At 44.0% G+C, this 12,318-nt stretch overlaps 1 protein-coding gene across 9 annotated transcripts in view; it reads left to right on the plus strand.

The window, feature by feature from the left end:
- The window catches only part of LOC137371213 (P2Y purinoceptor 4-like), a 68,088-nt gene that overhangs the window by 22,279 nt on the left and 33,491 nt on the right, over window positions 1–12,318 (plus strand). For 6 of the 9 annotated variants that reach the window (XM_068033391.1, XM_068033390.1, XM_068033389.1 and 3 more), the window contains exon 1: window positions 5,555–5,779. The exons of the other annotated variants lie outside the window; for them this stretch is intronic. The gene's annotated coding sequence lies outside the window, so the exon portion shown is untranslated. Of the gene's footprint in view, window positions 1–5,554; window positions 5,780–12,318 lie in introns of those variants that run through there. 9 annotated transcript variants of the gene reach the window in all.

Below are 12,318 nucleotides of genomic sequence, written 5' to 3' on the forward strand. Positions count from 1 at the left end.
TTTTAAATAATTTAACCCTCCTGCTCCTTGTGGTGTAGCAGGGGTAGGGGGTGTGGAGGGGTGGGGCGGTGGGGGGGTGGGGGGTGCACCGTTAAAATTACCTCCATTCTATCTGTTAAACCAGGAGGAGGTAAATGGCAGCTCAGTGACAAAAGACACATGAGTCGATGGAAAAGGAGTCAACAGCAAAAAAAGCCATAAAATAGCTTGAGAAAGAATCTTACAAAGTACCTGCCTTAACTGCAGTATTCAGCAAGGATGGATAGTTATTTATACAGGTGAGAACATGTCTGGGCACAATGATGTGGTAATGATGGGAAATTGGATGTTACTCTTTTGCTTGAGTGTACTCATCCATTTTAGGATTGGCACCTGTTCACTGAAAATGACAACCAAAAGTTAATGGGATCAGGCATAATGCAACCTCTTCAGATTTCTTACCCATCCCATTTCCTGCCTCTACCCATCTGAATACTGGTTAAAATACTCAGATATTCAGGTTACTGTATGGTATAAATGAATGCCCTCTTCTGAGGTGGCAGTTAATCTTTAATATCAGGCAATCCTCTGTCCTTGGCTTATTTGAAGGAGATGATTTGCTGAAATTGTCATGACAGGATCTCATCTTTGAATACATACAAAATAATGGCCTGGAATTTGCAGTTGCAATGATGGCAAAATGGTCAGTGGTCATTATCATGAGCATGTAAAACTGACAGCAACTTCTTATAGTCACACGTGCAGTTAAATGCAAAAATCCAGAAGTTGCTGTTAGTGATATCCTGCTCCTCCAAGGGGTGTGGTGTTGAAGTCTTTGCAGGTGCAATCAGCTCAGAATCACTGATTTGAGGTGAACTTTAACTTTTTATGTATTATTCTCTTTGTAAAAACCATTGAAAAAGTTAAAACTTGCTGAATGAGGTGTAACTTAGTTTTTAACTGCATGCTAAGTCATAATTATGCTGAACAATCTCTCTGGCCCTGAAAAATTAATTTTACGAGTGTCATTCCCTCCATTACATGATAAAAATTGAACAGATTTCTAAAGTAATAAAAATTACTTTTCTTTTAATTTTTGAAGTTGATTTATGATATTTCAGTTCCAACCTTAATTTGATGTGTATGTCACAATCTTTATTTTGCTCTCTGTAAAGTGATTAAATAATGAATGGTAATCAGTGCTTTTTACTTCCTGATTTGCTGTCTATAAGAATTCTGCAATCTGATTGGCTGCCCAGCCTGCTTGATGACTTCACAGTTCCTGGCCACCAGAGATCCCCTACAGATGGTGCCAGAGTGAAATTGTCACTGTAATAAGAGAAATCAACACCACAAAGTCTACTAAATCTTTGTGGGCAGAATTCTTTTGAGGTCAGTGGCAAGCACTGTCTCTTTGCTGCTGATGCAAAATCTGGGCCATTATTGTGTACATTCTCCTTGACTCCATTATTAACCGATTTAAATGCCCTCTCCCCACATCAATCCTGTGTTGGCATCGTCATCTCAATGAGAATATTTGAATACATAGAATTTACAGTACAGGAAAAGACTGTCCCAGGAGATCAATGCCAATATTAATGCTCTGCACGAGCCTCATCCCACCTTACTTAATTTCACCGAACCACAGTCCCTTCTATTCTTTTCTCCCTCATGTACTTATCTAGCTTCCTCTTCAATGCATCTATTCTAATTGCCTCAACCACTCTATGTGGTAGTGAGTTCCACATTGTCACCACTCTGTGTAGTGTTAACAATCCTTTAATCACCCATCCTCCAATTCTTTAGAGAATTTCTGTATTGAATAAATGCATCTTTTTTGAAAGCACAGGGATTACTCCCTGTGCCACGTGCCAGTGAGGCTAGAAATAGGAAGATAGTGCAGCTAAACACGTGGCTGAGCAGCTGGTGTAGGAGGGAGGGTTTCAGATATCTGGACCATTGGGCTCTCTTCAGGGACAGATGGGACCTGTACAAGAAGGACGGGTTGCATCTAAACTGGAGGGACACTAATATCCTGGCTTCAAGGTTTGCTAGTGTCACTCGGGAGGGTTTAAACTAGTGTGGCAGGGGGGTGGGAACCACAGCAGTAGGACAGCTAGTGAAATAAATGAGGAGGACATCGTAACTAAGGCCAATAGGACTAAGAGGAAGAGTAGGCAGGGAGATGTTGCTGAGCACAGCGGGACTGGTGGTCTGAAGTGCATTTGTTTCAATGCGAGAAGTATAACAGGTAAGGCCGATGAATTTAGAGCTTGGATTAGTACTTGGAAATATGATGTTGTTGCTATTACAGAGACTTGGTTGAGGGAAGGGCAGGATTGGCAACTAAATGTTCCAGGCTGTAGAAGCTTCAGGTGGGATAGAGGGGGATGTAAAAGGGGTGGGGGAGTTGCATGACTGGTTAAGGAGATTATCACAGCTGTACTACGGGAGGACACCTCAGAGGGGTCATGCAGCAAGGCAATATGGGTGGAGCTCAGGAATAGGAAGGGTGCAGTCACGATGTTGGGGGTTTACTACAGGCCTCCCAACAGCCAGCGGGAGGTAGAGGAGCAGATATGTAGACAGATTTTGGAAAGATGTAAAGGTAACAGGGTTGTGGTGGTGGGTGATTTTAACTTCCCCTATATTGACTGGGACTCACTTAGTGCTAGGGGCTTGGATGGGGCAGAATTTGTGAGGAGCATCCAGGAGGGCTTCTTGAAACAGTATGTAGATAGTGCAACGAGGATGGGGCCATTCTGGACCTGGTATTGGGGAATGAGCCCGGGCAGGTGGTCGAAGTTTCAGTGGGGGGGCATTTCGGGAGCAGTGACCATAATTCCATAAGTTTTAAGGTACTTGTGGATAAGGATAAGAGTAGTCCTCGGGTGAAGGTGCTAAATTGGGGGAAGGCTAATTATAACAATATTAGGCAGGAACTGAAGAATTTAGATTGGGGGCGGCTGTTTGAGGGTAAATCAACATCTGACATGTGGGAGTCTTTCAAACGTCAGCTGATTAGAATCCAGGACCAGCATGTTCCTGTGAGGAAGAAAGACAAGTTTGGCAAGTTTCAGGAAGCTTGGATAAGACGGGATATTGTGAGCCTAGTCAAAAAGAAAAAGGAAGCATTTGTAAGGGCTGGAAGGCTATGAACAGATGAAGCACTTGAGGAATATAAAGACAGTAGGAAGGAACTTAAGCAAGGAGTTAGGAGGGCTAAAAGGGGTCATGAAAAGTCATTGGCAAACAGGATTAAGGAAAATATATAAAGAGCAAGAGGGTAACCAGGGAAAAGGGTTGGCCCACTCAAGGACAGAGATGGGAATCCATCTGGAGCCAGAGGAAATGGGCGAGGTGCTAAATGAGTACTTTGCATCAGTATTCACCAAAGAGAAGGACTTGGTGGATGATGAGCCTAGGGAAGGGAGTGCGGATAGTTTCAGTCATCTCATTATCAAAAAGGAGGAGGTGTTGGGTGTCTTGCAAAGCATTAAGGTAGACAAGTCCCCAGAGCCTGATGGGATCTACCCGAGAATACTGAGGGAGGCAAGGGAAGAAATTGCTGGGGCCTTGACAGAAATCTTTGCATCCTCATTGGCTACAGGTGAGGTCCCAGAGGACTGGAGAATAGCCAATGTTGTTCCTTTGTTTAAGAAGGGTGGTAAGGATAATCCAGGAAATTATAGGCTGGCGAGCCTTACATCAGTGGTAGGGAAACTATTAGAGAGGATTATTCGGGACAGGATTTACTCCCATTTGGAAACAAACAAACTTATTAGCGAGAGACAGCATGGTTTTGTGAAGGGGAGGTCGTGTCTTACTAATTTGATTGAGTTTTTTGAGGAAGTGACGAAGATGATTGATGAAGGAAGGGCAGTAGATGTTATCTATATGGACTTTAGTAATGCCTTTGACAAGGTCCTGCATGGCAGACTGGTACAAAAGGTGAAGTCACACAGGATCAGAGGTGAGCTGGCAAGATGGATACAGAACTGGCTCCGTCATAGAAGATAGAGGGTATCAGTGGATAGGTGTTTTTCTGAATGGAGGGATGTGACTAGTGGTGTTCCGCAGGGATCAGTGCTGGGACCTTTGCTGTTTGTAGTATATATAAATGATTTGGAGGAAAATGTAGCTGGTCTGATCAGTAAGTTTGCGGACAACACAAAGGTTGGTGGAGTTGCGGATAATGATGAGGATTGTCAGAGGATACAGCAAGATATAGATCGGTTGGAGACTTGGGCAGAGAAATGGCAGATGGAGTTTAATCCGGACAAATGTGAGGTAATGCATTTTGGAAGGTCTAATGCAGGTGGGAGGTATACAGTAAATGGAAGAACCCTTAGGAGTATTGACAGGCAGAGAGATCTGGGCATACAGGTCCACAGGTCACTGAAAGTGGCAATGCAGGTGGATAAGGTAGTCAAGAAGGCATACGGCATGCTTGCCTTCATCGGTCAGGGCATAGAGTACAAAAATTGGCAAGTCGTGTTGCAGCTGTACAGAACCTTAGTTAGGCCACACTTAGAATATTGCGTGCAATTCTGGTCGTCACACTACCAGAAGGACGTGGAGGCTTTGGAGAGGGTACAGAAGAGGTTTACCAGGATGTTGCCTGGTCTGGAGGGCATTAGCTGTGAGGAGAGGTTGGAAAAACTCGGATTGGTTTCACTGGAACGACGGAGGTGGAGGGGCGACATGATAGAGGTTTACAAAGTTATGAGCGGCATGGACAGAGTGGATAGTCAGAAGCTTTTTCCTAGGGTGGAAGATTCAGTTACTAGGGGACATAGGTTTAAGGTGCGAGGGGCAAAGTTTAGAGGGGATGTGCGAGGCAAGTTTTTTACACAGAGGGTGGTGAGTGCCTGGAACTTGCTGCCAGGGGAGGTGGTGGAAGCAGATACGATAGCGACGTTTAAGAGACATCTTGACAAATACATGAATAGGAAGGGAATAGAGGGATATGGGCCCCGGAAGTGCAGAAGGTGTTAGTTTAGGCAGGCATCAAGATCAGCGCAGGATTGGAGGGCCGAATGGCCTGTTCCTGTGCTGTACTGTTCTTTGTTCTTTTGTTCAATGGAAACCATCATAACAGGTGCACTTTTTTAGCTGCACATCAAAGCTGTAGGAATATCTGTTTTTAGAGAGGAACTTCCATCTTAAGTGTTCATTAAAGCGTGAAAAATGCAGGAACAACCTGACCTCGAAGTCTACCACAAAGATAAAATACAGACCACCTGAAATGTCCTGGCTCCGGCAAGTGTCATATGTGCTGTGTTGCAAACCGTTTTCAAATTATTTTAATCGGGATGCGATTCTTCTGAAATGCAAAAAAAAGCGATGGAAATAACAACTGGGAGAACGGGACGACTGAGTTTACTTTATCAGTGACCCTTTTAAAAAAATCCAAAAAGCCAAAATGCAACTCAGCTGATTACACACTTGTACAAATTTGCAGCAGGATGCCGTGAATCACTGACAAATCCATGGTGACACATCAACCTTGTAACTTTGCCACTGTTCCAGCGGTTAATACTCCGAAACCTGGCAGTCAGTGGGCAGAAAAAAGTCTGTCCAGTTTGTTGGCACGGATATCTGGAGTCCCTCCCACTGCAATACAGTTACACATTTAGACATTACTGTAGGAGGCAGGCCGGGATTACACGTTCCACCCACTGAACCCTCCAATGTGAGAAAACACAATTTCAAAAGAAATGCCGAAGGTCATTAGTCGGCTGAAATCCCTGAACTCACCAAAGGATGAACATCGGCTAGTCTGTTAGATCCTGTCCGAGTAAGTACTCAAACAGACGCTGCTTGCTTTTGTGTTTTATTTGTATGTATTGTGCTTTTGCAATTGGATTTATACAATAGGATATCAGTTTTGAGAAGTATGATAGATAACCTTTGCGTGTGCAACAACCAGGCGACCGGGGTTTAAAAGAGATGCTTTGCACTGCTCCAGACGATCTGTGATAAATCTTTGGACTAGTCCCCAAGAGATAAATTGTAGACACGTTATTAGCAACCACAAAAAGGGTTGGGGGAGGGGGCGGAGGTGATGGTGTTGGGGGATGTTGACCCAGTGGCAGACAAAAAAGAATCTGGCGAGATGATGTGCTGGAATGATCAGATGTTACAGAAAACACTTGCCACCAACCAGAGTGCAGGAGACAGAGAGGAGTGAGTGGTATTTCTGTGCAGATAATATTAAACAAAAACATTTCAGCCTTCCAAGTAAAATGGAGTTTGCTTTGCAGGATTTACAATGCAATGAGTTCAGAAATATTCCGTTCAATTATCCAATCAAAAAGGTGGAATGTTAAATGATACAGTAAAGGTATCCTTGAAAACTGAGCGTAGGAAAATTACTGGATTGACAGGATTACTGAACTGGAAGGGTTAGGAGAATGTAAGAGCGTTTCATTTTGACAAATTTTCGGCTGATAGTAGTGCATTCAGAAGTTATTTCACATTTCATATTGCTCCATAGCAATTAGAGAGACACAATCATCTACTGCAGCTTTTAAATAGATTGAAATGTTAGCAATGATGCAAACGACGTAATCTGTGGTGCAATTATATACTTCATGTAATTGCCTCTGAAAATTAGTCAAGACCCTGTCATGTTGAGCCCAGTCTGAAAGTATTTTGCAGAGGCATTGCTACAAATTTACAGACCTCCATTAGATATTCTCTCAGGCTCAATTTTCACTGTCCTTTAAAAGTTATGCTGAGACTTGGTCTTGTAATGTCTTCATTATATGGGGATGCTGAGACTGAATTAGTGGTGTTGTCAGTTACGTTGAAATCCATTTTCTGCACCTCTGCCCTCACATCTTCTCCTCCCTCCCAGAACCACGACAGGGTTCCCCTTGTCCTCACTTTCCACCCCACCAGCCTCCACATCCAAAGGATCATCCTCCGCCATTTCCGTCACATCCAGCGTGATGCCACTACCAAACGCATCTTCCCCTCCCCTGTCAGCATTCCGAAGAGATCGTTCCCTCCACGACACCCTGGTCCACTCCTCCATTATCCCCGACACCTCGTCCCCTTCCCATGGCACCTTCCCATGCTATCACAGGAGGTGTACTACCTGCCCTTTACCTCCTCTCTCCTCACTATCCAAGGCCCCAAAAGCTCGTTTCAGGTGAAGCAGCGATTTACTTCTTTCAATTTAGTATACTGTATTCGCTGCTCACAATGCGGTCTTCTCTACATTGGAGAGACCAAACGCAGATTGGGTGACCGCTTTGCAGAACACCTTCGCTCAGTCCAAAAACATGACCCCGAGCTTCCTGCCTCTTACCATTTCAGTACGCCCCCTTGCCCTCATGCCCACATCTCTGTTTATGGCTTGCTGCATTGTTCCACTGAACATCAACGCAAGCTCGTGGAACAGCATCTCATTTACCAATTAAGCATGCTACAGCCTACCGGACTGAACATTGAATTCAATAATGTCAGAACATGACTGGCCCCCCCTTTTTATTTTTAGTTTTCTTTTTTCTTTTAGTTTGTTTCATCATTCATTTTTTTACCATGTGTCTGCCCACTTTTTTTTCATGTTTGTGCTTTTGGCCAGGGCTGTTCATTATTCTAATATAAAAGCAAAATACTGCGGATGCTGGAAATCTGAAACAAAAACAAGAAATGCTGGATTCACTCAGCAGGTCTGGCAGCATCTGTGGAAAGAGAAGCAGAGTTAACGTTTCGGGTCAGTGACCCTTCGGAACGAAGAAGGGTCACTGACCCGAAACGTTAACTCTGCTTCTCTTTCCACAGATGCTGCCAGACCTGCTGAGTGAATCCAGCATTTCTTGTTTCTGTTCATTATTCTGTCATTTAACACCCTCTCTGCACTACCGCTATGTCTTTCACCACACCATTAACACACCCTTTGCCTTTGCTCCATGACGTTTTGGTCAGTTATTCTGTGTGACCCTCTGTCCTATCAACATCTTCCCTTGTGTTATCTTTTCCCCCATCCCTACTTTATTTGCTTAAAACGTATTACATTTCTAACCGTTGCCAGTTCTGATGGAAGGTCACTGACCTGAAACATTAACTCTGCTTCTCTCTCCACATATGCTGCCAGACCTGCTGAGTATTTCCAGCATTTTATGTTTTTATTACATTGAAATCCAAAATTGTAATCTGGGTTTAGTCTAAAGTAAAACGAAGATATGAACATACGAACAAGGAGCAGGAGTAGGCCAGTCGGCCATCGAGCCTGCTCCACCTTTCTATACGATCATGGCTGATCAGTTTGTGGACTCAACTCCACTTTCCTGCCTTCCCCTCATTACCTTTGACTCCCTTGTTTGTCAAGAATCCGTCTCCCTTTGCCTAAAAAACATTCAATGACTCTGCCTCTACTGCTGTCCAGGGAAGAGAGTTCCACAGACTCACGACCCTCTGAGAGAAATAATTTCTGCTCATCTTGTCCTAAATGGGAGTCCCCTTATTTTTAAACTGTGCCCCTTAGTTTTAGTCCCTCTCACAAGGGGAAGCACCCTTTCAACATTCACCCTGTCAAGTCCCCTCCGGATCTTATCTGTTTCAATAAGATCACCTCTCATCTTTTTAAATTCCAATGAATACAGACCCAACCTGTCCAACCTTTCCTCAAGATAACCCTGGATTCCATCCCAGGAATCAGTCAAGTGAACCTTCTCTGAACTGCTTCCAGTACAATTGTATCCTTTCTTAAGTAAGAAGACCAAAACTGTACACAGTACTCAAGATGTGAACATAGAACATAGAACAGTACAGCACAGTACAGGCCCTTCGGCCCACGATGTTGTGCCGAACCTTTAACCTACTCTAAGATCAAACTAACTACCTACCCTTCATTCTACTATCATCCATGTACCTATCCAAGAGTCGCTTAAATGCCCCTAACGTATCTGCTTCTACTACCACCGCTGGCAGCGCATTCCACGCACCCACCACTCTCTGTGTAAAGAACCTACCTCTGACATCTGCCCGAAACCTTCCTCCAATCACCTTAAAATTATGCCCCCTGGTGATAGCCCTTTCCACCCTGGGAAAAAGTCTCTGACTATCCACTCTATCTATGCCTCTCATCATCTTGTCTCACCAATGCCCTGTACAACTGTAGTAAAACATCTCTACTTTTATCTTCCATTCCCCTTGCAATAAATGACAACATTGCATTTGCCTTCTTAATCACTTGCTGTACCTGCATATTAACATTTTGTGTTTCGTGTACTAGGACACCCAGATCCCTCTGCATCTCAGAGTTCTGCAATGTCTCTCCATTTCAATAATATGTTGTTTTCCTATTTTTCTTGCCAAAGTGGACAAGTTTACACTTTTCCACATTATACTCCATCTGCCAAATCTTTTCCCATTCGCTTAACCTATCTATATCCCTTTGCAGACTCCTTATGTCCTCTTCACAACTTACTCTCCTACCTATCTTTATGTCATCAGCAAATTTAGCAACAATACATCTGTCCCTTCATCCAAGTCATTGATATAATTGTAAATAGTTGAGGCTCCAGCATTGATCCCCACGACACTCCACTAGTTACAGCTTGCCAACCCGAAAATGACCACTTATGCCTACTGTTTCCTGTTAGCTAACCAATCTCTATCCATTCTAATATGTTAACCCCCGCCACCTCCCCCACCCCCCCCCCCCCGCCCCCCCCAACACACACACACCAAGGGCTCTTATTTTATTCAGTAATCATTGATGTGGCACATTGTTAAATGCCTTCTGGAAATCCAAGTACACCACATCCACAGGTGCCCCTTTATCCACATTGCCGGTTACTTCCTCAAAGAGCTCTAATAAATTAGTCAAACACAATTTCCCTTTCACAAAACTATCTTAACTCTGCCTGATTGCACTGAGATTTTTTTAATGGCCTGCAATAACCTCCTTAAAAATAGATTCCAGCATTTTCCCTATGACAGGTGTTAAGCTAACTGGCCTGTAGTTTCCTGCTTTCTGTCTTCCTCCTTTCTTGAATAGTGGAGTTACATTCAGTATTTTCCAATTTGATGGGACCTTTCCAGAATCTAGGGAACTTTGGAAAATTAAAACCAATGCATCTACTATCTTAGCAGCCACTTCTTTTAAGACCTTAGGATGAAGTCCATTAGGACCTAGGAACTCTACTGACCTATCCCTTAACCTAATTTTCCAGTTTACTTTAGCCAGCTCTGTCTTCAAACCCTCATAAGTTTAAGTGGATTACTGGAGTCTGCCCTGTTATAAAGAATGCATTCAGCACATATTTGAATCAGTGCTGAAGTGCAACCATCCTTCGGGCTAGGTTACTTCATTCCTTAACTGTGATTCAGGTAGGGTAATGCACCTTAGAGAGCAGGTTATGTCCAATTTTGGAACCCATCAGACCACACCAGGACTGTGGAGTTCAGGGAGCAATTTTACTCCTCCTGCCTCCATAGAAATGTTTTCTTTTTTAAAAAAAGCTAGAAAATATTGACTCAAAAACAAAAGCAAAATACTGTAGATGCTGTAAATCTGAAATAAAAACAGGAAATGCTGGAAGTACTCAACAGGTCAGGCAGCTGATTTACCTTAAGTTGGTGGCTGCATGGGCCACTGAATAACCCTGGCCAGGCCTGTCCTGCTCATTGATAACTCATTTTGTAAAGGGATCTTTCATTAGGTGCTAGGCCCTCATTAATACATTCAAGGGGCCTGACAACTGTTGTAAATGGTGCAGATTGGGCTCAGGCCATCCTATGCTAAATTGGTATGCTTTGCACCCATTTTATGCCTGAAAATGTGTGAAACGCATACCAATTTCTATTTGAATTCTGGCCCAAGTCAAAAAAGACTCATTAAGTTCTCTAGGGCAGGATTTTCAGGCCCCGCTGGGGTTGGGAATGGGGCGTGAAAATGTTGGCCCCGGCCGGCATGCCAGTTTCCTGATGCCGTTCCCGGTGCTCTCCATTTTAGAGGAGGCGGCTTTGGGGCAGGCAGGACTACCTGCCCCCAGCCGGTGGGTGGCCGATTAGGCTTGTTAGGAGCCTTATTAAGGCCAATTAAAGGAGGCCGATTGAGATTTTCCAGTCAGTCTCCAGTTTCCCTCACCAGCAGGTTTAGGTACCTGGAGGTGGACACTTGGTGACAGGCTGGTGGACCAGTGCTCCAGGCAGCCCGAGAAGCCTTCCTTGTCTGCCTAGGTGCAGGTCCAGCTGCAGGCCGCCCTATAGAGGGGCTGCGTCCCCCACCTCCACCCCCACCACAGTGGTGGCCTGGCTGCTGTAGCTGTTTTTTAATTTAAGATTGAAAAAGTTGGTGAGAGGGCACCATTATAGAATCATCGAATGGTTACAGCACAGAAGGAGGCCATTCAGCATGTCGTGTCTGTGCTGACTCACTAAAGGTGCAATTCATCTAGTGCCACTCCCCCTCCTTCTCTCTGTAGCCCTGCATATCCTTTCAGATAATAATACAATTCCCTCTTGATTGCATCGATTGAACCTGCCTCTATGACACTCTCAAGCAACGCATTCCATATCCTAACCAGTCGCTGCATGAAAAAGCTTTTCCTCATGTCGATATTGCTTCTCTTGCCAATTACTTTAAATCTATGCCCTCTTGTTCTCGATGGGAACAATTTTTCCCTATTTACTCTGTCCAGGGCCCCTCATTATTTTGAATATCTCTATCATATCACCTCTCAACCTTCTCTTCTCCAAGGAAAACAGTCCCAACTTCTCCAATCTATTTACGTAAATGAAGTTCTTCATCCCTGGAACCATTCTTGCGAATCTTTTCCACACCCTCTCTAACGTCTTCACATCCTTCCTAAAGTGTGGTGCCCAGAACTGGGCACAATACTCCAGCTGAGGCTGAACGAGTGTTTCATACAAGTTTAACATAACTTCCTTGCCTTTGTACTCTATGCCCCTATTGATAAAGCCTCGGATGCTGTCTGCTTTACTAACCGCTCTCTCAACCTGCCCTGTCACCTTCAATGATTTATGCACATATACACCTCGGTCCCTCTGCTCCTGCCCCCCACCCCTCTTTAGAATTGAGAGATTGTTTTTGCTGGTCAAGGAATATAAACCATGGGGAAACAGTCTCAGGATAAGGAGCCGATCATTTCGGACTGAGATGAGGAGAAATTACTTAACTCAAAAGGTTGTAAATCTTTGGAATTCTCTACCTCAGAGGGTTGTGGATGCTCCATCATTGAATACATTTAAGGCTGGAATAGACAGATTTTTGGTCTCAGGAATCAAGGGATATGGCGAGTAGGCTGGAAAGTGAGTTAATGCTAAGATCAGTCAAGATTGTATTGAATGGCTGAGCAG

This window comes from Heterodontus francisci, chromosome 6 (assembly GCF_036365525.1).
Source record: "Heterodontus francisci isolate sHetFra1 chromosome 6, sHetFra1.hap1, whole genome shotgun sequence".
Classification (NCBI taxonomy): Eukaryota; Metazoa; Chordata; class Chondrichthyes; order Heterodontiformes; family Heterodontidae; genus Heterodontus; species Heterodontus francisci.